Below are 26,958 nucleotides of genomic sequence, written 5' to 3' on the forward strand. Positions count from 1 at the left end.
TAGACATTGCAACTTTTGTAATCAAGATGGCCACTTAGAATCCAAATGCTTTAAGCAGATGGAAGCCTTGGAAGAAGCAATGAAGAAGCATAACATCCATTTGGAGCACTCTTCAACTTCAACTTCATCTTCAGGGATAGCACTTTCTGTATGTGGTTGTCAAGCATCTCGGTCTGGCTATGCACTAAATGTATCTTCTTCTTCTCATTCTCATGAGTGGCTCATTGATTTTGGAGCTTCTTATCACATGGCCAAAAACAAAGCCATGTTTTCTTCTTTAAATGATTGTAACACCAAAAATATATATGTTGGTGATGATAGATCTCTTAGTGTTGTAGGGACTGGAACTGTTCATATAGACAATGGTCAATTTAATGATGTATTATGTGTTCCAACCTTATCCTGCAACCTTCTATCTGGATATCAAATAACTCATTCAGGTGAAGGTAAAATCGTTGAATTTTCACCTCACAATGTTATAATTAAGGACCTAAGAGATCCTAGACAGATTTTAGCTACTGGCATTGCTGATGATTCTATGAGGTTGTAAAAGTTTCACAACTTTGGGTCATCAAATCTTCCCTCAGTATTTGTTGCTCATAACGATGAAGTGAGCAAACTTTGGCATGAGCGATTTGATCACTTAAACTATCACTGCCTTCAAAATCTATGGAAAGAAAATACGATGACAGGTCTTCCAATGGTATCTTGCAGAGATGGTGTTTGTTCCGAATGTGTACTCGGAAAACATCATCAGGATAGTTTTGAAAAACATGCCTCTTGGCACGCCTCAGCCCCTTTACATCTCATGCATAGTGATTTATGTGGTCCACTTCTAGTTGTTTCATTCTCTGGCTACAAGTATTTCTTAACTTTCATTGATTATTTGTCCAGACGCACTTGGGTATACTTCTTAAAACTCAAGAGTGAAGTATTTAACATGTTCTTGGCCTTTAATGCCTTTGTTGAAAAACAATATGGACATCAAATTCTTAAGCTAAGATCTAATAATGGCGGAGAATATGTTAACAAAAAATTCATCAACTTTTGCACTGAGAATGGAATTCAAATGCAACATACTGTTCCATATACTCCACAACAAAATGGTGTAGCTGAAAGGAAGAATCGTACCTTAAAGGAAATGGCTAATTGTATGCTTCAACCTAAAGGACTTGGTCTTAATTTTTGGGCAGAAGCAATTAACTGTGCAAATTACATAATAAATCGCACTCCTACTAAGGTTTTGAAGAATATCACTCCAGAAGAAGTATGGAGCTCAATTAAACTAGATGTAAGTCACTTTTTTGTTTTTGGAAGTGAAGCATGGGCCCATATTCCAAATGAGAAACATAAAGCTTTAGAACCTAAGAGTGAAAAACGTATTTTTGTTGGATATTCTGAAGATGTTAAATAATGAATCCATGCAGGTGAGGATAGTTTTTAAATAGGAGGAATGACCTGTTGTAGAGTTTTAGTGAACCCAAAGTTTCGGACTACCAAGTGAGTCCATCATCAGGGGATGCGTCAATAGATATTCTTCAGATCTTAATGATGTATCTAGGAGCTAGATTTAGGTTATATATATAGGAAATTGAAGAAAGGATGTAAGAAAATAGGTCGGCTAGATTTTCATTTAATTAATTAATTAATTAATTATTATTCTTTAATTTATTTATTATGATTTTTTTTTTAATTAACCAATTAATAGGTTTATAAATTAATTGATTTTATTATTTACTTACTATGTTTATTATTATTTTTTAAATATATGGTTTAATTGATTTATTAACTAATTTATTAATTTGATTGATTAATTAATTAATTTTATTAATTATTCTTTATTAATATGTTTATTAATTTATTGTATTATTCACTTGTTAGTTTGATTAATTAATTAATTTTTAGTTTGTTGATTAATTGTTATGTTTATTTCTTTAATGTAAAATTAGTTGATTAATTTATTTATTATATATATATATATATATATATATATATAGATTAATTGCTTTTATTAATGTTTTTAACTACTAATCTAATTTGTCTGATTAATTAGAATTAATTTATTAGTTTTAATTATTTATTATTTGTTAATATGTCTCTAATTTTATGTATTTATTTCGTGTTTGATTATTTATTGATTTTATTTACTTGATAAATTTATTTAATTTTTAATTAATAAATCCTAATAGGTTTGGTGAGTTAATGCTATAATATTATCTGTCAATCCTAGATGTAATTTTCATTGATTAATGTTATCAATTGATTATGGGTGAATTAATCACTACTAATTTATGTTTATGATATGAGAATTGATGTTTTTTTTTTGGAGATTATTATATTGATATTTTTAAGAGAGGGAATATGTTAATTTAAGCGATAAGGGTTAATTATTGATTTTTAAGATTTTCAAGTAAAGGTTTCCATGTGTTACTTAGTTTTAGTCCATCGTCCCAGTTCAAATTGTTCTTCCTTTTTTCTATTTCTATGGCTTCTTTGATTTTCCTTCTAAGATAGTGGTCCTCTTTTCTAACCAGTTTGACATCTTCCATGTAGATGTAATGAGAGGAAGAGTGAACATGTTCTGCTAAGGCTGATTTAGAGGTCCTATCTCTTCTTAGGTCTGCCGCATGTTCTTTAATCCTAATATTAAGAGACCTACCAGTTTCACCTATATATTCCTTACCGCATGAGCAAGGAATCACATAAACACCTTTTTGTAGATTAGGGTTTATGGGATCCTTGACTGAGCTGATTAATTGACTAATGGTGTTAGTAGGGGTGAATGCTACATTGATGTTATGTTTATTAAGAATCTTAGTAATTTTATCAGTGGTGCCTTTTATGTAAGGCAGGGAGATCTTAGGAGTTGATAAATTTTGATTTTTCATGTCCTTGTTATTCTTGATTAGAGATAGGTGCATGGCTTTCTTAATGGTATTTCTATTGTAGCCATTTAGTTCAAACACTTTGTGTAGATGGTTGAGTTCATCATTTAAATGGTCATGATTAGATATTCTGGCAGCCCTAGTGGTTAGGGTCCTAATGATGCCAATCTTCTGTTTAGGGTGGTGATGGGAATTTGCATGAAGATATCTTTCTGTATGGGTTTTCTTTCTATAAACTTGGAAACCAAGAGACCCATTTCTTTTTGTTAGAAGGATATCAAGAAAGGGAAGCTGGTTGTTCTTTTCAATTTCAATAGTGAATTTTATATGGTCAGATAGGCTATTTAGATGATCAAGGAACAGGTCAAGTTTTTCTTTTCCATGACTCCACTTGGCAAATATGTCATCTACAAACCTTTTCCATTCAGCAGGGGTGTATGGAAATGACCTAAGAGCCTTTTGTTCGAAGTGCTCCATAAAGATGTTGGCAATTATGGGGGATAGAGGAGAGCCCATAGCCACACCATGTGTTTGTTCATAAATTTTTCCTTTGAAACTGAAGTAAGAAGATTTCAAGCACAGCTCCAATAGGTCCACAGTTTCTTTATCAATGATGTTTCTCATGATCTCAATAGCTTCATCAATAGGAATCATGGTATAAAGGGATACAATGTCAAAGCTAACCATAAGATCTTCGTCTTTCATTTCTATGTTATTAATCCATTGAACAAAAGAATAGGAGTCTTTAATATAAGAAGGGGTATTACCAGACAAGGGTCTAAGTTTTTTTGCTAGGTATTTGGTGAGAAGGTAAGTGGGGGAACCTATGGTATTCACTATAGGTCTGAGAGGTATTCACTATAGGTATGGGGGAATCTATGGTATTCACTATTCTGAAGATGTCAAAGGATATAGACCTATTCCACTTAAGTCCAAAAATGTTATCATTAGAAGAGATGTAAAGTTTGCTGAAAATATATCAGCCTACGAGCCTAGTTCGGCGGATGTGCCACCTCTCCCTATCTCTTCTATTTTTGAAAATATTTCTTCTTCAGATGATGAAAGCGAGGATGAAAATCCTCCCTCACCTTCTCAGGATCCTCCTTCAGCTCCTCAGTTTCCAAAATGGGTCTGTACTACTCGGGATGCAGCAGGTGATCTTGCCGATGATCCTACAGATCAGTGATGTACACGTTCTCAGTTTGATATAGCCTCTTCTTTACTGGATCAAGCTTCAGTGAATTATTATCCTGACACCTTTGCAGAAGCTTCAGACCATCGAGATTGGGAAGTAGCTATGAATGAAGAATATCATTCATTATTGGCAAATGATACATGGGATCTTGTTCCTCTACCAAAGGGACAAGAACTTGTTAGATGCAAATGGGTTTACAGAACCAAGTATGGACCAGATGGGAAAGTTGATAAACATAAAGCTCGTCTTGTTGCTAAGGGTTTTCACAAGTTGAAGGCATTGACTGCACTAAAACCTTCTTCCTTGTTGCCAAAATGAACTCTATCTGCCTTGTTCTTTCCCTTGCTGCGTCTTTCAAATGGGAAGTCCACTAGATGGATGTTAAATCTGCCTTCTTGCATGGGGACTTGCATGAAGAAATCTATATGGAACAACATATTGGCATTATACAAACAGACTCCAGCCTTGTATGTCGGCTTAAGAAATCCCTTTATGGTCTCAGGAAAGCTCCTCGAGCTTGGTATGCTAAAATGGATAACTTTCTTTTAGAAAATGGCTTTTCTAGGTGTCATTTTGACAATACTATCTACACCAAGAAAGTGGGCAAGTCTCTTATCATTCTTTTTCTTTATGTTGATGATCTTATCTTGACTGGTAGTAATCCCAACTTTATAAACCATGTAAAGTATAGCCTTAAAAGGGAGTTTGAAATGACAGACTTAGGACACTTACATTATTTTCTTGGTCTTCAAGTGTTGCAATCCAAGGAAGGTATTTCCCTTTCCCAGTCCAAGTATGCCTGTGATATTCTACGCCATTTTCACATGGAAGACTGTAAGCCAGCCCCTTCTCCCTTTCAGTCTGGAGTCAAACTTTCAGTCACTTTTACTTCTCCTGAAGTTGATGCTACCTTATACCATCAACTTGTAGGAAAACTTTTGTATCTAACCCATACTCGTCCTGACCTTTCCTTTTTTGTTGGCCTTATTGCTCAGTTTATGAAAAACCCACATGAAATTCATTGGAAAGAAGCTAAAAGAATACTTCGTTATGTTCGAGGTACAATTTATTTTGGGATTCATTACAGTGCTGAAGCATCTCCTCTATTGGTTGGTTTCACTGATTCCGATTGGGCTGGTGACCCTGATGATCAGAAGTCTACTGCAGGTTATGTGTTCACTCTTGTTTCAGGACCTATTACATGGGCTTGCAGGAAACAAGGTGCCATTTCTCTTTCTTCAGTAGAAGCAGAGTATCGTGGTGCCGTAGAAGCTAGTAAGGAAGCCTTGTGGCTTCATCAGATCCAGTCAGAGTTTGGCTTTTAGCAGCAACATCTGACTATACTTTGGTGTGATAATCAAAGTGCCATTCGACTATGCAAAGATCCAGTCCAACATCAGCACAACAAACAAATTGAACTGCACATGCACTTCATCGTAAATCTCATTCATGACCATGTTCTTGAAGTGCAATATTTTTCAACAGATGATCAAGTTGCAGACATCTTTACAAAGGCTCTCACAGAGGAGAAGTTCAGTAAACTTCGATTTATGGTTGGAGTTCAGGAAGTTGTCACTAAGGGGGGATAGGCTCTAGTGCCTCCTTCCTTCTTCTATTGTGTCATATTTGTAAATCCTTCAATCCTATCCCAAGTTGTTCTTAAGGGGGGATGTTAGGATATTCCAACACATAGGACATAGTTAAGTATAACTTGGTCTAGTATAGAGTTAGGTAAAGTGTGTTTCTTTACTATGTACATTTTGTAACTTACAATCCGACGGTCACGATATGTAGTGATCCGACAGTTCATTCTCTCCTCGGTATTACCGACACTTGATCCATGGCTTAACACCCGATTGGTCTATGATCTCTATTTAAAGAGCATGGAGGGTAATTTGTAGGGTAACCATCCATGAGAGAAGCTTATGTAAATTTTCATTATTTTATTAATAAATTGCCTGAAGTGGCCGCTTTGGCTCAGGTCGTGGACTGTTTCCCTCTTTGAGGGTTTTAACCACGTCAAAAATAATGGTGTATTGATCTGTGATCTGTTTGTGAGCAGTGTCCTTTGGTGTTCTGTCTCAGGAACTTACCTTGTAAATTCCTACAACCAAGTGATGTAGTGTCATGCATTTCCTCAAAGTTCAACCACATTCTCCATTCAGAAGCTAGAATGTAATAGTTGGTAGCAGTTATTTCCGGAAACAAAAATAATAATATATAAAACAAACAAAATGAACATGAACAAAAATAGCAAGAAAAATCAAGCAAAACAAAAAAAAGATAATAAGCAAATAAAATGAGATGAAAACAAAAAGAAGCAAGAAAACTATGTACATGGCACCGACGCAACCTAACCTACTGAAAATAATGCTTGAGATCTTGGTCGTTGACAGGAAGGTTGTCAATCCTCCCATCAAGTGATCACAAATGATACGTGTGTGGGCCAATATTCACGTGGATTGTGTATGGGCCAATCCATAGGGACTGAAACTTCGTATGTTTTCCTTTGTCTTCATGGGGCTTATCCCATTTTATAACTAAGTCACCCACATCAAAGTTAGCTTTCCCTGCAGACTTCTTATCGAACCATCTCTTGATACGGTTCTGGTGGAGTGTGTATTTTTCTTTTTCTTTCATCCTTTCTTCCTGAAGCTTATGGAGAGCATCCATCCTACGCTTAATTAGCTCACAAGGCTTGCCTTGGGATTCTTGGGACAATTGAAGTGCAGGAAAGTAGATATTTGGTAGAAGGATGACTTCTTTACCATAAACCAGAAAGTACGGTGAGGTATTTAGAGAGGGCTTAGGTGTTATGTGGTCAGCCCATAATGCATTCATCGAGGTGGTATGCCAATTACGCTACTCAGAGAAAAAAGTCTTTTTCATTATACGGATGAGGTTTTTACTCGTGGAGTCTACTAGACCATTTCTTTGCGAGTAGTAGTTTGATGAACGCTTTAGCACAATACCACTTTGTAATGAAAATTCAAAGAGTTTCAAAGACAAAAATAAGTTTCATTATAAAAAACAAGTGATACCGGAATGCCAAAGCTTGAGATGATATTCTGCTAGGGGAAGCTGATAACCTCCTGGTCATTCACATTCTTAAGCAAAACTGCTTCTGTCCTCCATGCGAAGTAGTTAGTTGTTGTTGGGATATAACAACGTTATTTTGATGAATGAGGGAAAATTTCCCCAATGATTTCCATGCCCCACCATTGGAATGGTTTGGTCACTACAACATGGTGAAGTGGGGTTGTTGATAGTCATGTTTTGTTGGCACATTGCTGACAGACCATGCACTTGCAGGCATAAGCATGTGCATCCTTGAACAATGTGGGCCATTAAAAACTAGCTCACATAACTTTGTGTGCCGTCATATTTCCCACAAATTGACTCCTGGCAGGTTAAACATGTAGATCTTGAAGTACCTTCTCTGATTCATGTGCCTGGAGGCACCTGAGAAAAACTCCATTACTGTGCTTTCTGTAAAGCACTTCATGCACTAACTGATATGCTAAGGCTTTCAGGCGTAATTCCCTCTTCTCTCTGATAGAAAAGTGAGAGGATATGGTGACGTTCTCAAGGTACTGGTGCATATATACTTACCAAGATGTTTTTTCTTTAGTGGGTGTTGCTCGCCTTATGTCATACACCTCAATCTCCTGCTCCCAACCGGTGAGCTCTTCATCATTCTCCAGAGCATGCACTTCTTCAATTGCAAATATATAGATCCCATGTCCTTTGATCATGTACATTGGCTTGATTTCAAGATCATATTCATGTAAGCCTGTCATCCAGTTCACACGCCGTTCACCCAGTTCTTGTTGTACAAGAAATGTGCGGACTGCTGGGTGGGGGAAGAAGACTATGTAATGGTTTTTCAACAAGTAGGGCCTGAAGTGTTTGACCGCCTTATAAACTACATAATATTGCTTTTCAATGGCGAGGTACTTGAGTTGTGGTGACTGCATGCTTGCACTCAGGAAAGAGATGGGATGTTCATCGTTAGCTTCATCTTTCTGAGTGAGTATCACAGCTAGTGAGTTATCGGAAGTGAAGGTGTATAGCAGGAAATATTTCTTGAAATCTAGGTTGTAGAGCACAGGTGCTTCTGCAATGGTTTTCTTGATCCAGGCGAATACATACTTTTCCTTGTTACCCCAACTGTAAACTACATCCTTCTTGATCATGTCCTGCATGGGCTTAACTATCTGGGCATAATTCGAGATGAACTTCCGGAGGAAGTTTACCTTACCCAAGAAGGATTTCATGGCTTTCTTGTTGACTAGGTAAGTAATCTATGTAATGGCTTGAGCTCAGTATGGATCCACCTTGATCCCACTCTTGGAAACAATGTGTCCAAGGAAGTTCCCCTCTGACACTACAAATACGCTCTTTTTGAGATTCAAGGAAATCTCGTATCTCCGGCATAGCTCAAATATTTTCTTCAAATGGCGTAATCTTCTTGAGAACACAGTCATTTCATCGAGGTATACCACCACACTCTGTCCAATGAGTTTGTGAAAGGCGATATCCATAACATGTTGAAATGTTGCCCCTATGTTTACAAGCCTAAACGACATTCGTCTATAAGCGAATGTACCCCTATTGGTACAGAAAGTAGTTTTGAGTCTGTTAGGTTCTGCTACCAGAACTAGATTGTATCTTGAGAAACTGTCAAGGAGAGAAAACATATGTGCCCTAGATATTGTTTGCAAAATATGGTCCCTGGACGGCATGGGGTAGTTGTCTTTGTCCAAGGTGCAGTTTACATTCCGAAAATCAACACACAAGCAGATTTCCCCAGACTTATTTCATACTGGAACAATGTTGGAGACCCACGTGGAATTTTGAACTTTGTATATGATCCATGCATCCAAAATCTTAGTAAGCTCTTTCTATATGAGAGGTTCAAGTGACAGATGTACTTTCCTCGGCTTCTGTTGATATGGCTTGACCCCTTCTGTAATTGGGATGATATGTTGGATGATTCACGTGTCATAAGTTTTAAGATCATCATATGTCCACGCGAACACATCTCAATACTGTTTGAACAAGCAGATAAAGACTTCTCGCTCTTGTTGTGTACAACATGTACCAATATTCACAAACTTCAGATCCTGTTCTTTTCCCAAGTTTATCAATATGTGCCTCATGGTGGAACTGTGGGTCTTGCTATTCCTTGGCCCCTCGAACCATTCTTGCAATTCATATAAATTTTCCAATGATGTCACACCTTTTTTGATAATGTGGCCTTTCATATTACTAGCTTCCACTTGTAGAGAACACTCATGCTCGTCATCATCTATCACTGCATCTCTAAAGATTTCAGCGTTGGCCATGAAATGAAGTATCTGTTGATCATTATCAAAAATGCGTAAGTTATTTATGTTGTCCAAGATATATGGTTTGTACAAAATTTCAATAGTAAATCTATCCTTAATCGGTAACATTCTTGAGGCTGCATTTGCTAGTGCATTGGCAGCTGCATTACCAGGACGTGGTAAAACACTGATATTAAATGCTTGGAAGTTTGAGATTAGTCGCGATAACTCTTGTTGGTAACTTTTGATATACGGTGATAAATAGTGAATGGTGTTACATACGTACTGTAACACTATATTGACTACTAGCTTTTCCCCTGGATCCCAAAACTAGGACTACTAGCTTGATTTTCCATTATATTCCTTTCAATGTTACAATACATATTTATACATGTCGAAGCATCCAATACCGTGGAGCGAAAACCATCACGTCCAAAACCATGGACCGAAAACCATCGCGTCCAAAAAACATGTGCGAAAATCATGCACAAAACCATAGGTGGGTCCGCCCAACCTAACATAGCATCCAAAACCAAAATTTTTTGAGGCACTACCCTGAACCCCATAAAGTGGGGTTACAAGTATGCCTCAAACCCCATGTGACCCCCCCTCTAACCCCCCGGTTAACTACATGGGATAGTCATGGAAAGAATATAACACAAGCCAACATTCTCCCACTTGTTTTTTTCTTTCCACAAGGGGCCACAAGAGGGCTTAGTCATTTATCTAGCCTTGCAATGCCCATTGTTTATCTACACCAAGAGAACTTCTCAAAGCTCACAGATTTTGTCAATGCATTTGTAGTATTCTTCAAAGTGTCCACCCTTACCAACAACACCTTTTTGTCTTCTATCATATCCCTCACAAAGTGATACTAAACATCAATGTGCTTTGTCTTTGAATGATATGCGGTGTTCGTTGCTAAGAAAATTTCACTCTGACTGTCACAGTCTATTCTTATAGCTCCCTGTACTAACCCCATACTTGAACACAATCTCTGCAACTGAACTGCTTCCTTTCTTTCATGAGTGGTTGCCATGTATTCTGCCTCTATAGTTGATAGTGCCACTACAGATTGTTTCTTACTCATCCAACTAACTGCACCTCCAAATAGGTTAAACACATACCCACTTGTAGATCTTCTCTGATCTAGATCTCCAGCCCAGTATGTATCAACAAAGCCATGAATTTCTAACATTCTGTCGAATCCTGATCTTCCTTGGTAGCACAAACCATAATCACTAGTGCCACACAAATACCTGAAAACCTGCTTTACTATTGTTCAGTGCTCCTTCCCTAGTTTTGACATAAACCTGATCAATACTCCCACTGCATGTGCAATGTCTGGTCTAATACATACCATTGCATACATCAGGCTACCGAAAACACTTGCATATGGAATACGAGACATGTCTTCTTCTTCTTCTTGTGTCTTGGGACACTGTTCACTAGATAACCTCACACCTATGGGAATAGAAACCTTCATCAGTTTACTATCCTGCATATTAAACCTCTACAGTATTGTCTCGACATACTTCCTCTGGTTTAACCAAAGCTTCCTCTTTGCTTGATATCTTTTAATTTCCATGACCAAAATATAGTTTGCAACACCAAGAACTTTCATGTGGAATTTGGAGGACAATTGGGTCTTCAAATCTTGGATAATTTCTTTGTCATTTCCAACCAGCAACATATCATCCACATACAAGACCAAATAAATAACACGGTCACCAATTAATTTAAAATACACACAGTGATCTGCTTTGCTTCTGGTGAAGCCAAATCCCTGTATAAATGTATCAAATTTCTGATACCACATACTTGGTGACTGTTTTAACCCATACAAAGACTTCTTTAACTTTCATATCAGTTCTTTCTTACCCTTCACCACAAAGCCTTCAGGTTTCTTCATGTAGATTTCCTCTTCCAGATCCCCGTGAAGAAAAGTTGTCTTCACATCCATATGTTCTACCTCAAAATCAAAATCAACAACAACAGATGAAAGTAATCTAATAGAAGTTACCTTGGCAATAGGAGAAAAAATATCACCAAAATCAATTCTTGACACCTGGGAATAACCTTTTGCTACCAACCGAGCTTTGTATTTCTCCACTTTTCCTTCTCCATCTGTCTTCTTTTTGAACACCTATTTGCTACCAATGGGTTTTCTTCCAGTCGAAAACTCTACCAGATCCCAAGCCTCATTTTTGTGCAAAGATGCCATTTCATCAAGCATGGCCTCTTTCCAGAGTTTTCCATCCTCTGAATCTACTGCTTCCTTCACAGTTCTAGGATCATCATCAGTAATAGATAAAACAAAATTTGAACAAAAAGTAAATGGACTATACCTTTCTGGCCACCTTCTTTCTCGAACTAATATTCTCACACTCGGAGTTTGTGGTTCTTCATCTTTTGATTTCTCCTCTGCTGTAGAGTATGATTCTTCCTCCTTAAGCGCAAACTCTATCTTCTTAGGTTCCTCTGGTTGGAATTCATGTTTAATAATATCTTTCACCTCTCTAAACACCACATCTCGACTGTACACAACCTTCCTTGTTACTGGGTTCCAAAGCTTATAACCATTTAAACAATCCTTATACCGAATAAAGATGCACTTTTCAGATTTATTATCCAACTTGGTTCATTTCTCCTTTGGAACATGTACATATGCATCACATCCAAATACCCTCAGATGTGAAAAAGAGGGTTTCTTTCCAGTCCATACCTATTTTCAAGTCTTATCCTTCAACCTTCTACCATACCTTTACCATGAAGTATTCGAAGGCCCTTCTCTCCTATATGTCCAAGCCTTTGATGCCATAGCATGGTCTTCTCTCCAGAGACCACTAGATTTTCAGGTCCATTTTCAAGAACCACAGAACTGTTGCATCCATCAACAATAGTGCTACCTTGTATCTTGTACAGAGTTCCAATCCAAACTCCTTGCATCAATAGTAGTGCTCCCCAAACCATCTTGCAGGTATATTTATCGAACACTTTCTTTACACCTACATCATCCGGCTTGCTTACAGAAATCAAATTTCTAGCCAATGTAGGAATATGTAGAACACCTGGAAGTGTTCTAACCCTTCCACCTTGCAACTTCAACTTTACCTTTCCGTGACCAATGATTCTAGCCTTCCTATCATCCCCCAAGAAGACATCACCACCATTGTATTTCTCATACTCACAGAACCACTCTGTATGGGGATTGAAGTGAAAGGATGCACGTGAGTCAATCAACCATGCCTCATGATCTATATGTGTACTTGAAGAAGCCAAGTACACATCCCCACCTTCATCTGAGGTGGTTTTCGCCTCTACAGAAGGAGCATCATCAGATCCCTTTCCTTTATCAGGAGATTTATATTTACAGTCCCTTTTGAAGTGCCCTTCCTTTCTGTATTTCCAGCACACCACCTTTATAGGTTTTCCCGGAGATTTAGATCTCCCTCTAGATTTAGATCTCCCACTCGATGACTTATTTTTGTTACTGTTCTGGGACTGTCCTCGTACAGACAAGGCATCACCATTCTGACTCTCCATATTTTTCTGTCTCATCTTCCCCTTCAGCAAGGCTGGGACTATTTCATCAAACTGCAAGGTAGTTGCATTGCTACCTATTGTAATAACCAGAATATCCCACGAATCTGGTAGAGAACACAACAAACTAATGCACTTATCCTCATCTGAAATTTTAATATCAACAGATGCTAGCTCACTTAACACAGTATTAAATGCATTCAAATGCTCTGTCACCGAGTCTCCATCTTTCATCCTTAGGTTATACAATTTTTTCCGCAGGAACAATTTATTCACTAGAGACTTACATTGGTACAAAGTCCCTAACTTGCCCCACAAAGCCTTCACCATAGCTTCCCCTGATACATTCAACAATACTGAATCTGAGGCACACAATCATATTATGCTCTTTGCCTTTCAATCCAACTTCTTCCATTCTTCATTGGACACTCTTGTTGGTTTAGTATGCAGATCTACCACAATCCACTGATCTTTATCCATCAATAGATCCTCCATCTTGAGTTTCCACAACTCAAAACTCTGACTGTTAAATTTCTCGATCTCTATCTTTCCACTGCTCTCCATCTTCTTTAACCACTAGAATCGATCTCACAGATCTCCCACTGAACAGGGTCTACCGCAGGCCCAAGCAAAACCCCTCAGCAATGAAGGCGTCCCCTTGAAGCCAAAACTGTTGTGATACCAAATGTAGGTTTTAACCCCGTACAGAAATTACCTACATACGAATTCTAAAACATAGAAAATAAACAATGCGAGAGAATGACACATAAAACACATATACATAGAGATTTTCCCCTAGATCCCAAAACCAGGACTACTAGCTTGATTTTTCATTATATTTCTTTCAATGTTACAATACATATTTATACATGCCGAAGCATCCAATACCATAGACCAAAAACCATCACATCCAAAAAACATGTGTGAAAATCATGCCTAAAACCATAGGTGGGTCCACCCAACCTAACATATGGTCCAAAACCAAAATTTTCCAAGGCGCTGCCCCTGACCCCATAAAGTGGGGTTACGGGTATGCCTCAGCCCCATGTGATCCCCCCTCTAACAACTTGGTTAACGACGTGGGCTAGTCGTGGAAAGAATATAACACAACCCAACAAGATCTGGCCATGTAGGATAACACCCCAATGTTGTCTCAAGGTGGTAGTTGCTAAACATGAGTTCTGCGAAGGCCAATAGTTGATTCTCACCATTAATGGGAGTGACATTATGTTTCATGTACCTTGCGGATTCTACCCAGATCTATTTGCACTTTCCCTTGTACGAAAGACACATGTGAGACCAGTTTGTAGCAAAATATTCATCTAGCTTGCTAGACCAGTCTCTGTTGAGTAATAGACCATATGCTTCTGGTATATCCACAACAACTATGTTAATGCATTGGTGAACTCAACTGTCATGGGATAGTTGAATGATTACATCTCAAAGTTCACCAATGGCTGGTACCGATGTTTGATCAAGTTGGATGATTCATGCGGATGTCTTGCTCCATTGTTCATTGATCTTCTTAGCAATGGAGAGCAGGATAATGTTGGCCACTGTGCCGGAATCAATCAAATAGTTGTGAACATTGCATTTGAAAACTTCAAATGAAAGTAGGAATGGATGGCAAACTAAGTTTTCTTCTTCCATCTGGAGTGTATTGAGCACCGTGGAAAGCGATCTGGGAGCTGTGCTTTCTCCCTTGCTGGTAGAGGTTGTGTTGTCTGTTGCGGTCTGTCCCAATGTGTGCAGTATAATATCTCACTAACTCTAGATGTTAGCCAACTCGAATAGACTGATGTTCGCTCGAGTTTTTTTCATATCATCAACAATGTTATAATCCAAAGGTGGTAGACTCACCGAGGTGTCTACGGTAAAACGAGTGTTCATGTTGTCTAGCGGAGTCTTTTGCAGCTTTCTGCTCATGGATGTGCTTTTGTCCATCGCTTCCCTCCCATACTTGCTTTTTATTTTCTACTTTGGGGCGGCCGATGGATCTGTCTTCCTCATCAACAGTCTAGTCTTTTATTACATCTCCCCAAGTGTGGTGGGGGGTGGGGGGGGGGGGGGGGGGTGTTGTTTACTCCTATGGTTGTAATGGTCAGTTTTCTTTTGGCGCTGCTTCTTGGTGTTATTCTTTGACATTGCTTGCATACACTTATACACGTTCACCACATGCCCAGAGCTGGATGATGCATCAGTTGCAAATGAGGCTTGGAATTTCAAATTCCTTTTGCCTGTCAAATGAGAATTTCATGATGTTTTTACATTTTACATGTCTTTAACTTCACGTTTTATTCCAATAAACCATCTTTCATACTAATAAACTAAACTAGTAGCATTGGATCTTCCCGCATTTAACTCTTCTATGTAATAATCAAGAAATAATTCTATGTTTATTCATAAGGCTTCAAGGTAGAATCATATAGTTTTTGCATAGATGCTAGTGAGGAGTGTACAACATCCGCAGTGTGAGCATGGTCATCCAAGCCTCCAATGTGAGTATAATACTAATCATCTTACATTGTATGATGTTGAAAATATAGTGGAATTATGGAAATTTACTAAAAGTAACAGCTACCAGCATTTATTCATGCTTAGCACAACATTATTTAAACCAAATTACCAAAGTTGTGTTTATAATTGCAAAACACCCAGACTTCACATAGATATATCCATATCTAACAAAAGCAAATGGCTGAAATATCAACAGGTGATCCCCAATTTGGACAATTTTCAAGCAGCATAACACTTGAAAACAAATATGGACAGTGTCGAGTTTTAGTTGACCATTCAACTATAAAATTTCACCATTAAAGCAAGAGGATTGAACAATTACAAATAGTTCTAGTAAATTTATCTTTGGGTTGACAATTCGATTATCCAGAAAGTTGCTAGAACATTAATTTAGCATTTTTTTAAACAGATCAAGACTAGGGTTCAACTCATAAATGACCTTGAGCATATAAAGATCCTTCTCATGGGTGTACAAACCAGATTTAATAGATTTTCCTCATAAACTCCAAAACAAGGAAGGGAAAATTCTAATCAGGAACCTTTTTTATTTTTCTAAAAAGGCTTAGAAAATTCTAATCACAAACCTTTTTCATTCTTCTAAAAGGCTCAGAAAATTATAATCACGCACATTTTTCATTCTGTGTAATATTTTATGTGGACAAAATGTTCAAACATTTGTCAACCTGAAAACATTATTTTTAACATATTCTGGTCTATACATATATTATATATGAAAAATTTCAATCTTCCCTCACTAACAGACTTGAATACTAGTTTTATTACAATTTAAATAGGATGAATTTGACTAAAATTAAAAATAAATATTTGTTTTTCATTTTTTTAACTTAATTAAATAAAAATATCGAGATGCGGGTGTTAATGACGTAGTTAGTGATGATTAGACAGAGGGACGGTAGGCGGCTTGGCCATATGGCCACCCGCGTCGCCTTCCATGCCAATTTATGGCATGTTCTTGTCAACCTGCAAGCACAATTACTTTGGTGCTCCAAGAAAATTGCAACAAGAATAAGGCCATGGACCTAGTTAATCACAATTCATTCATCCCCCTTGCTAAATTGCTCTTGCCCACCCAAGCCGTAGAGCCGAGCTCGCGCACCATCACTAGAAGGTGCTACTGGATCCTAAGCTGTGTCGATCTGGGCAATGGCTTCCACTTCTCCCAAATTGCCCATTTTGTGTTGAATCAAGCTCAGGATTCCTCCTCTCTTCTACTGAACAACCAATTCAATCCTCAAGATATCTCTGTCTCCCCAACTGAAAACTCAGAAATCAATTCCGTCACGGCGCGCACATGACGTCTCATGCACAGTAGAACAGGAGGTAGTCGAGGAGGCAACGTTCGCCCCCCCCGTAATGCCCAACCTAATTCTTCTTCCCCCTCCCCCTTCCCCTCCACCATTCATTCCCATAATCCTCTCTCGGGCAGATACCCTAATACCTGCATTGGTAGAGGCGGGTCACCAGATAATGGAGTTCGAAGAGCAAACACTACTACCCAAACTGAAAATATCCCCATTCCCCCTCACCCCTCTTACCATTCAACTCAATTTCGCTTCTAGAGTACTCTCCCTCGTCCAATTATCATAGCCAGAGTCTTTGTTACCTTCACTGAGGAAACGAGTCTACAAACTAAGGAGGGAACTCAAACCCATTTCAGTGAACCGGAGAAAAGGACCACGAGCGATCAGCAGAAGGCTCTTAAGAGCAATAGGGATGAGCATGAACCAGGCAAGTGGCAGATGGCAGGGCAAAAAGGTGTTCAACAGGAAGCAGAGACGACTAGAAGAAAGCATGATACTGTAGGTCAAGAAGGTGGCATAAGGCGGTTGAAAGAATTCAAGATGACATGTTAGGCAAACATCCAGCCGTGAGCTGCTCAACAGGCATACAAGCAACCAGTGGCATACTACGTGGCACGTCTACAGAAGATGATCAATGGTATGAATACGCGTGTCGCATTGTTGAAGAGCCCGCCTCTGAGGACTTCCAGGGGGTCTGGTTAGACCTATGATCCAATTGCCAGTTGTCGCCTTGCTGTTCGTTGGTGGTTTCATGACCATGCTATCTAGGTTTTTCTTTTGTTCATTGTCAAATTGTCTAGCATGATTTCTAGTTATTTTGAATTAGGACCCTTGTGTGGGTGTTTTAAGTTATGTTTTGACACTCACTCGAGTTGGTTTTCCCCGGGATCAGTTGTTTTGAGAATTTTGATATAACTTGTTCTGCACCGCAGAGGCCGGAGCCTCGATGTATTTTTACTTTTCTTCCTTTCAATAGAATAGTATTACTTAGAAAAAAAACTTAATTAAATAAAAATAAAAATACCTTACAATTTAAATAGGATCAGTTTTACTAAAATTAAAAAAAAAAAAATTGTTTTTCATTTTTTTAATCTAGTTTTAGTATAATTTCCAGATCCAAAAAAATAAGACATCTAACTAAAAATAGAAAACAAATATTTGGTTTTCATTTTTTTAACTTAATTAAATAAAAATAAAAATATAACACAATTTCAGGTAAATTTCAGCCCTGTAAATTTCAGGTATGATAAGGTTAGGATGTATGAATGATTTAAAATTCAATTTAATTTTTGATTTATGATTTCTATATTTTTAATTTCCAAAAATAAATATTCATCATTTTAAGTTTAAGTTAAGAAATTTTTATTTGTTTTTTGGTTTTTTTTTTTATAGGAATTCCTATATGCATTTGAAAAAAAATACAAGAGCTAAATCATGATTTCTTAAAAAAATTAAAATTTTAAATTTTTTTAGTGAAGTTTGAATTAAGAAATCTGTATTATTTCTTGCTTTTTTTATAGGAATTCCTCTGTATGGATTTGAAATAAAAAATCCAAAATCCAAACCATGATTTCTTAAAATTGTCACCATGAAATTTGTGACCTGTTAGTAGCATGTAATTTCAAAGTATACCGAAATTGCCAAACATGATGGTTCATAGTGATTTTTAAATACATAAATAGATTTAATGTCTAGTGATATTTGAAATATAATTAAATTGGTTATATTTAGCTAAATTAGTTATATTGGTTAAATTCCTTAAAAACCTCTTATCTACTCCAATTTTGAAAATTTAAAATACTCAATTTTGGATTCCAGAAAAACTACCAAATAGCATTAAACATCTTATCCACTCCAATTTTGAAAATTTAAAATCCTCAACTTTAGTTTCTAGAAAAATACCAAATAGCACTGAAAATTCTACAGTTAATTACTTAAAATTTATTTGGATTAGTGTTGGATAGATTACTAAGCTGTGGACAGGCTCCTTAGTTATGAAGTTCCTTATTTAACAAGGTTGCCAACCTTAAAAATTTAGTAAAACAATTTTCAGAACATCATGCACAAAATTGGGGAGAAATCGACGAAAATGTTGATTTTGAAATTTTGATTCATAAATAAATCTAATACTTTAAAAACCTCTTATCTATTCCAATTTTGAAAATTCAAAATCTTCAACTTCCAATTCCAGAAAAAATACCCAATAGCATTAAACTTCTTATCCACTCCAATTTTGAAAATTCAAAATCCTCAACTTCTGATTCTAGAAAACTACCAAATAACATTAGAGATCATTATACAACAAGAACAGACTTTAGATACCAAAAATTTTACCCTACATTTAGTTAATTACTTAAACATTAGATACCGAACGTTCTAAGCACAATGCATTTAGTTAATTACTTAAACGTTATTAAACTTTAGATACCGAAAATTCTAAGCACAATGCATTTAGTTAATTACTTAAACTTTATTTGGATGAGTATTGGCTATGCTACTATGTCGTGGGCACTGGCCAGGCTCCTTAGTCATGAAGTTCCTTATTTAATGCAAAAAATTGGAGAGAAATAGAAGAAAATGTTTTTGAAATTTTGATTCATAAATAAATCTAATACCTTAAAAACCTTTTATCTATTCCAATTTTGAAAATTAAAAATCCTCAACTTCCAAAAACTACCAAATAACTTAAAACCATAAAACACATAATAGATTAGAATACAAAAAATAAAATACACACACTTTTTTTTCTTGAATTTGAGGTGTATCAGGCTACCAACCTAAGTTTGAGCTACTCCCCAAGCTGGTTGGAAGAAATCACATCTTAATTTACTTCAAAATTTCATTAGGGGCTCCCTAAGCTAGTTGGAAGAAATCATGCCTTAATTTACTTCAAAATTTCCTGAAGGGTTGTATACCATATCAAAATTTACATATAACGTGTAAGTATTTTTGGTTTTACAATAACTAATGGCATAAGTAAATAAAGCAATTGGGCCTTAATTTAATTCAAAATTTCCTGAAGGGTGTTATAACATATCAAATTTTACATAACTTGTAAGTATTTTTCGCGTTTTACAATAAACTAACTACATAAGTAAATAAATAGTACATACCTAATAGGATGATACCACCAGTCTAACTGCATAAGTAAATAAAGAGTACATACCTAATAGGATGATACCACTAGTCTAGCAGTTTTGAATGGGAAAGCATGCCATATTCAAACACTAACAAATTCAACAATGCAATAGGGTAAATTAAATTATTGTAGGGATGTTATTGTTTTTCCCAATTAGCAAGAAAGAGCAATGGCAAAGGAAAATGTAAGACCATAAAACACATAATTCATCAAACCACACATGGTTAGATTCCAAAAGTGAAAGTGGTAAATTTGAAAGTTGTTTTGCAAGAGAGTCAATTCCAATGCTAGTAAATAGGCCATTAATTTTTGTCATCAATATTCATATCGTCGACGGTTACTCCCATAATGTCCCATTAATTCTCAAGAACCAGACCCATAATGTCCCATTAATTCTCAACAACCAGATCTTGAAAGAATATAACGCACTAGTCATAGCCTTGCCATAGCCCTACAGTCCCCAAAATATCCCATTAATTCTCAATAACCAGGTCTTGAAAGAATATAGCACACTAGCCATAGCCCTGTAGTATGTGGGTACAAAGTAATCATATTGGATCACTGATGTGGATCACCTATGTGTAATATGTACATTATGATTAGCTTTTGTAAACTCAACCTTAGTTATAATAAATAATTTAGGGATTTGTAAATTCTGGTACAATAGATTTTTATGGTTTGGATTTTTAATTAAACGTCAAAATGACGGGACCCAATATATTTTATACATCAGATTTGACATGCACAAATTTTCGCCAACCGTAAAATACATGATGAAACTTAAGTTAAGTCTTGTAGGACGTCAATTCCCAGGCCTGGGTGCAACCTCTTCATCATTGTTAGTGTGTTCCAGTTTCCCCTACATATTACTTCTTGCATCGAGTGTACGACTATAGAAATCATTTATAACTCCCTTCCATCCCAAATCAACATTCTCGAGATGATGTTCTTCATGGAAAGAATAGAATTTCAGATTTTCACACTATTCGAGCTAGAACACAGGCTTCTGCGCAGTTTCTATAGTGAACTGGATGGTGCTTGATGAGTTGATTTCCTATCTCTACGTAGGCAGGTGACTCCTTGCAAATGTGTTCATTTTATGCTGTTTTAGTTCAGACGTTTTAGTGGTCAAGCTCTTGACAAGATGATCGAGGGTCTCGATATCGGTCACTTCCTTGTCTCTACCCTTGCTCATCGTTGCTTGGGACTTCTTGTTTGCATCCTTGGAGTCCTTTGTTGATTCATCATTCTTGATGAATCCAACTACATGCAGGTCTTTCTCAACAATGATAGCCTCTTCACTGGTTTCCAATAGTGTTGGTTTCTCAGCTCGCTTGACGGACTATGCAATGTTGGTTGGCAGAGCGAGCATGTAGTAATCAGTGGTGATGGAGTTATGAGGTTTAGTGTGTACTGCGAAATTCTTCAATATACGTGTAAACCTCTGATTGAAATCTTTCACTTTCTCTTTATCCTCCATCTTCAGGCTTCCCAATTCTTTGACTAGCATGTCTGGGGTCTTGTCATTAGCAAACTTCTCAAGGAACATGCGTTTGAATGCAACCCAGTTCTGTATAGAGTTCAGTGGAAGGTTGTGATACCAAGCAGATGCACAACCATCCAAGGTACATGGGAACAATCTACATGCTATGTCATCATAATGTACCTCAAGGGTCTGCAGTTGTAGGTAGAAGTTGTTTAAGTGGTCTTCTACCTTCATCGTGTTGTCGGGGTCAAGCTTGATGTTCATTCTCTCTACTTGCCTTGACATGTTGTGGAGAATGGCCGGGAGAGCCAATGGTCCCTGAGTCATCCATTTAAGATTTGGGTCAGCCATCTCTTCTTCTTCTTCATCCTCTTCCTCTCTTTTAGAGTCTGATGGTTTCAACTCAGAGTCCGTTGGTTCGACTCCACCTCCACCTCTTCCGTTGCCTTCCCCTCTGCCACCCATAGCAGAGTTCGATTGCAAGATCATAAGAGTGTCTTATTCACCTTTCTGTAAGATCAAAGGTTCATCTCTATCTTCAAGAGCTTCTTCTAAACCTTCAAGTGTGGCAAGGAATGCTTCTTCCATTGATGATACAACAACTCCTATGGGAGTGGCTCTTGGCTTCCTAGATGCGCGTGGAAGATGTTGTCTGTCTGGGATCAATCCGACTGCTTTCGTGAACTGGCGAGTGATGGGATGGATGGAGCGAAGGTTTTGATGTGAATTCTCATGTTCAATGCTGGGAGGTGAGGAGTAACCAACTACAGAGTCACGTGTAGGTGGGAGGGAGTGCGAGTTACTTCCTTGACCAGATGGTTGATGAATGAGTGTGAGGGGATATTCAACCATATACAACTGGGTGCCCTCCTTCTAGCACTAGAAATGTTGACGATGTTGGACTTGCCAACATTCAGGGGATCAACCCGTTATGAAGTCCCAATTAGACCTCACACCATTTGGTGTGGGAGTCCCAACTGATATGACAGCCTGGTTTCCATTGTCTTAAGGATTTGCCTCAACTCTTGCTTCTTAGTAGAGGAGAGCCATCTGCTTTGTCTTTGAGACGTGAGGTTCATGTTCCTAGTGAGTGTAAGTGTTACTTGTGTCAATGTTTCTCTCACTGTAGAGGGAGAGGGTGGGAATGAGTCCCAAGTTGGTGGGAATGAAGTCCCAACTCGGATAGGAACACACAACACAATAGAACATGCACATCTTTTGGAGGAGTAATCCACGCTGATGCAATAGTCACAACACACAAGGTAAGATAACACATACAACACTCAACGGATGAGCTCGAATGATTGCAAAAAATTTTATTGTTGAAATGTGGCAACAAGAATATTCCAATTTTAATTTGTCCTTCAATTAAAATTGAGAATTAAAATTCAAATTTAGTCTCACAAGCTGCTTGAAAAATAATTAATTAATTCATATTGAGTTAATTAGTTGGATAAATTCAAATTAGAAGTCTTTGTGAAGTCATCCAATAGTTATCCCTTAAATTAAGGAGATTATCCCTTAATTAAGTAGATAATGATGAGTTATATTTGAGCTGTAATTTGTTAGCTTAGTTAACTGAGTTAAGTCCAGTTAAATTAGTTCCACACTGTTTGAGGAACTAATTATGAGTTCAGTCAGTTAATGCATGCATGCGTCCAACTAGTGTACTCCAGATAACTGAAGATTCTCTCATCAGTAACTTATGCATTTTTATTCAGAGAAAGACCTAGTTGAGATTAAATACAAGGATAGTATATATTAGTTGCATGAGTTTTCCTATAAACAAAACTCATCCATGCAGAAGGAATTCATTCCTTGATATTTTCGTAGTTTTACAGGGTGTGAAATCAGTGTGAATGATTAGTGTTACATTTGGTAACAGTAGGATCACCCAAGGAAATAGCACAAGGAAATAAGAGGCTTGGAGGGTAGAGGAGAAGGTTTGTGAGAAGCCTTGTTTTCCTGTGAGCATCTAGGAGGATTGTACTAAGAGCTGGCTAGCTGTGAGAACTAAAGCTTTGTGTAATCCCGATATATTTTCACTTGTATGATAATACAGATAGTGGGGTTTTTAGCTGAGGCTTTACCCATAGTATTCTTTTGTTTTTCATGTACATTGATTGTTCTTCTGGTTATATGTTTTCAGCTTGATCTTGCTCAAAACTATTAAGCTTCCCCAAGTTTGATTGTAGAAGTAGATTAAAGTATTTTTCTTTAGTTATATGGCATTATCAAGTTAATCTACATCCAAAATGTCTACATGGTATCAGAGCAAAGGTTATCAGAGCTGCGAACAATATACTAAGGAGAGAATACGAAGTTTGAAGTTCAGGTTTGCAGGTACAAAATCGAATTCTTATCATACTTCAAGGTTGGCCAATGGCATTCAATGGCTTGAGACTTGAGTATGCTTTGGATGGTAGCTCAAATTACATATCATGGAAAGATCGCATGGAGGTTGTATTAGAAGACAACGACTTGAAGGAATTTATTGATCAAGAAATCCAAAAACTAGCTTCAACTAATGCACAAGAGTTGGCTGAATGGAAGAAGTGTGTGGCAAAGGCGAGACAAATCATCCTCGAAGGAGTTCGAGACCATATTGTCTTGAGTCTCCATGGGAAGGATACTCCATTTTCAATGTGTAAGACATTGAAGGACCTCTACCAGAACAGTATTTGTCAGAGGAAATTGGTGCTCAAGGATAAGCTTTGAAGAATCAATATGGAGAAGGGCGATACTATTTCCACATCTCTGAACAAGCTCACCACATGCAGAGATAAGCTTAGTAGTGTGGGAATAACTACTATCGATGATGACATGGTGAGCCTTGCACTCCTTGGCCTTCCAAAGAGTTGGAATAGCTACCAGGACTCTGTGAATGGAAGGCCGAAACTGCTGGATTGGGAACCACTGTGGTCGGATCTGATGCAGGAGGAGATCAGGAGGAGCACACGAGATGGTTCTTCATCAAAGAATGATGATGAAGAAAATCTGGTCTTAGCAGGTAAGGCAAGGAAAGGGAAGGGGAAGGCTTCCCATTCCAAATGGAATTCTTCTCATGGAGGGAAGAATGTTGACAAACATAAAGTGAGATGCTTTAATTGTCACAAGATGGGACATTATGCGACAAATTACCCATCGAAGAAGTCCAAGAAGGGATCCACCAAAGGATCATAAGGTGAGGCATTAGCCTCTCAGTTTCAAATGGACTTTTCCCTCATCGCATGCATGGTGTCATCGATGGTGGGTTGTGTTTGGTATCTTGACAGTGGAGCCTCATTCCACATGATGGCGATAAAATTTTATTTAGTACCTTGGAGGAGAAAGACCTCAAGATGCGCATAGAGATGGGTGAAAATGGAAAGTACAGTGTTTCAGGAGTGGGAATGGTTTCTTTTCAGAGGGAGCATGGAGCTCCTCTCACCTTGACCAATGTGAAGTATGTGTATCGGTCGCGATTTTGGAGGATAAAGGCTACGATGTTGTCTTTAGTAAAGGAAAGGTGTTCCTAAGACACATAGCCATGGATCCACCCAAGAGGATTGGGATTCAGGTGAAGAATCTCTATAAAATAGAGGTAGATGATTGTGCAACATTGAGTTCAAAAGCAGAATTGGTGCAAAGCCAAGACATTGGCGAGTTATGGCACAAGCGGTTGGGCAATTTGCATCATGGTGCCTTGAAGATAATGCAACAGATATCTACCAAACTTCCCAAAGGTAAACTTGAGCAAGTTGACACATGCAAAGGTTGTACCTTGGGAAGGTATGCCAAGTCTTCCTTTCATGATCGAGACAGTAGAGAAAAAGCGATCTTAGAGCAAGTTCATACTGATTTGCGTGGACCATTCTCGACGGCATCCACACTGAAGCAAAGGTATTATGTGTTTTTCATTGATAATTATTCTCGTAAATTCTAGATTTATTTCATGAAGAAGGACCAAACCTTCTCAAATTTTTGTGAGTTCAAAGCTTTGGTTGAGAAAGAATCAAGGAAGAAGATCAAGGCCTTGAGAAGCGACAATGGTGGAGAATATGTCTCTCAAGAGTTTAAGGACTTTTGTGAAGCGAAATGAATTAAATGAGAGTTAACGGCACCTCATAACCCATAGTAGAATGGGGTGGCTGAGAGGAAGAACATAACTATTGTAGGGGAAGCACAGGTGATGCTGCATGACCAAGGACTACCACTTCATTTGTGGGCTGAGGCATGCAACACAGTGGTCTATTTGGAGAATAGAAGCCCACATCACATACTTGGGATGAAGACACCAAAGGAAGCTTTCTCTGGTAAGAGAGAAGATGTGGGTCACTTCAAGATATTTGCCTCATCGGTATATTTCCATGTGACAAAGGATGCACGGAAGAAGCTTGAGCTGATAGCAGAGTTGGGGATACTTGTGGGGTACACTGATACACCCCACAACTATCAAGTGTACTTGCCTACTAGTCGAAGGACAGTGGTTCGCAGAGATCTCAAGCTTGATGAGAAGAAGTCCATGCTAATTTCCCTTGAGAGGAAGCTCCAACTACAAGTTGTGGAGGAATTGTTGGTTCCTAAGGAGGAGGAGCCTCAGACTGATGCGGAGTAGCTGCATGCAGAGGATCCAAGAGTGGAGACATCCACTCAAGCAGATTCTTCCAGAGATGGACGAAAGCACACAAGAGAAGATGACAAATTGTCGTCCGATGTGAGAGAGAATGTGGGAGAACCATATTCTCAGTGCAGACAGAGGAGGTTACCTGAGAGGTACACTGGATACATGTCCCTTATTGGGGAATGTGTTGAGACTGAGCCATCTTCCTTTGAGGAAGCACTGCAACAACTGATTTGGGTTGATGCTACGGTGGAGGAGTATGACTTCATAGTTCGTAACAGTGTTTGGGATGTGGTTCAAAGACCGGAGAACAAGTCAGTTGTGAGTTCTTGCTGGCTTCACAAGGTAAAGAAAGCTGCTGATGGTAGTGTGGAGAAGCATAAGGCAAGATTTGTCACCCGTGGTTTCTCACAAGTTGAGGGATTGACAATGATGAGACGTTTTCTCCTGTAGCAAGGTACTCATCTATCATATCGATGTTGGTGTTAGCCTCCTGTTGCAACAGGTTTTCATATTTCATGATTGACATTTTTACATGCCAAATATGTCATACTTTGCATGCTGCAATGCTCCATATTTCCAAAAGAGGCCAAAGAAGAGGCCATGAAAGTGTGCTAGTTTAAATGCCACTGTTGTGTTCCATTTTGATGTGTTAATCCATTTTTGATGAGTTTTCAGTTAAGGGAAGGCAAAACAGCTTAATCTTGGCCTCCCTAGGTTTCAATTTCTTGTTGTAGAATGTAGAGAATGAATATCTGTCCAAACAGTTTAATCATGGCATATTTGTAGATAGGTAGAGAAACAAGGGTGCTCAACAACTTAATCTGAGCCCCTGGATGCAATAAGGGTAGATTTAGATAGGAGGGCAGTCAAAAGAAAAGAGGATAATCAGGGTCTGCAAGTCTAAGTGCACCCATTAAAAAGCAAGAAAAAATGTT

Source organism: Pinus tabuliformis, chromosome 7, assembly GCF_031772625.1.
Source record: "Pinus tabuliformis cultivar Carrire ecotype Pingquan chromosome 7, CPIR1, whole genome shotgun sequence".
Classification (NCBI taxonomy): domain Eukaryota; kingdom Viridiplantae; phylum Streptophyta; class Pinopsida; order Pinales; family Pinaceae; genus Pinus; species Pinus tabuliformis.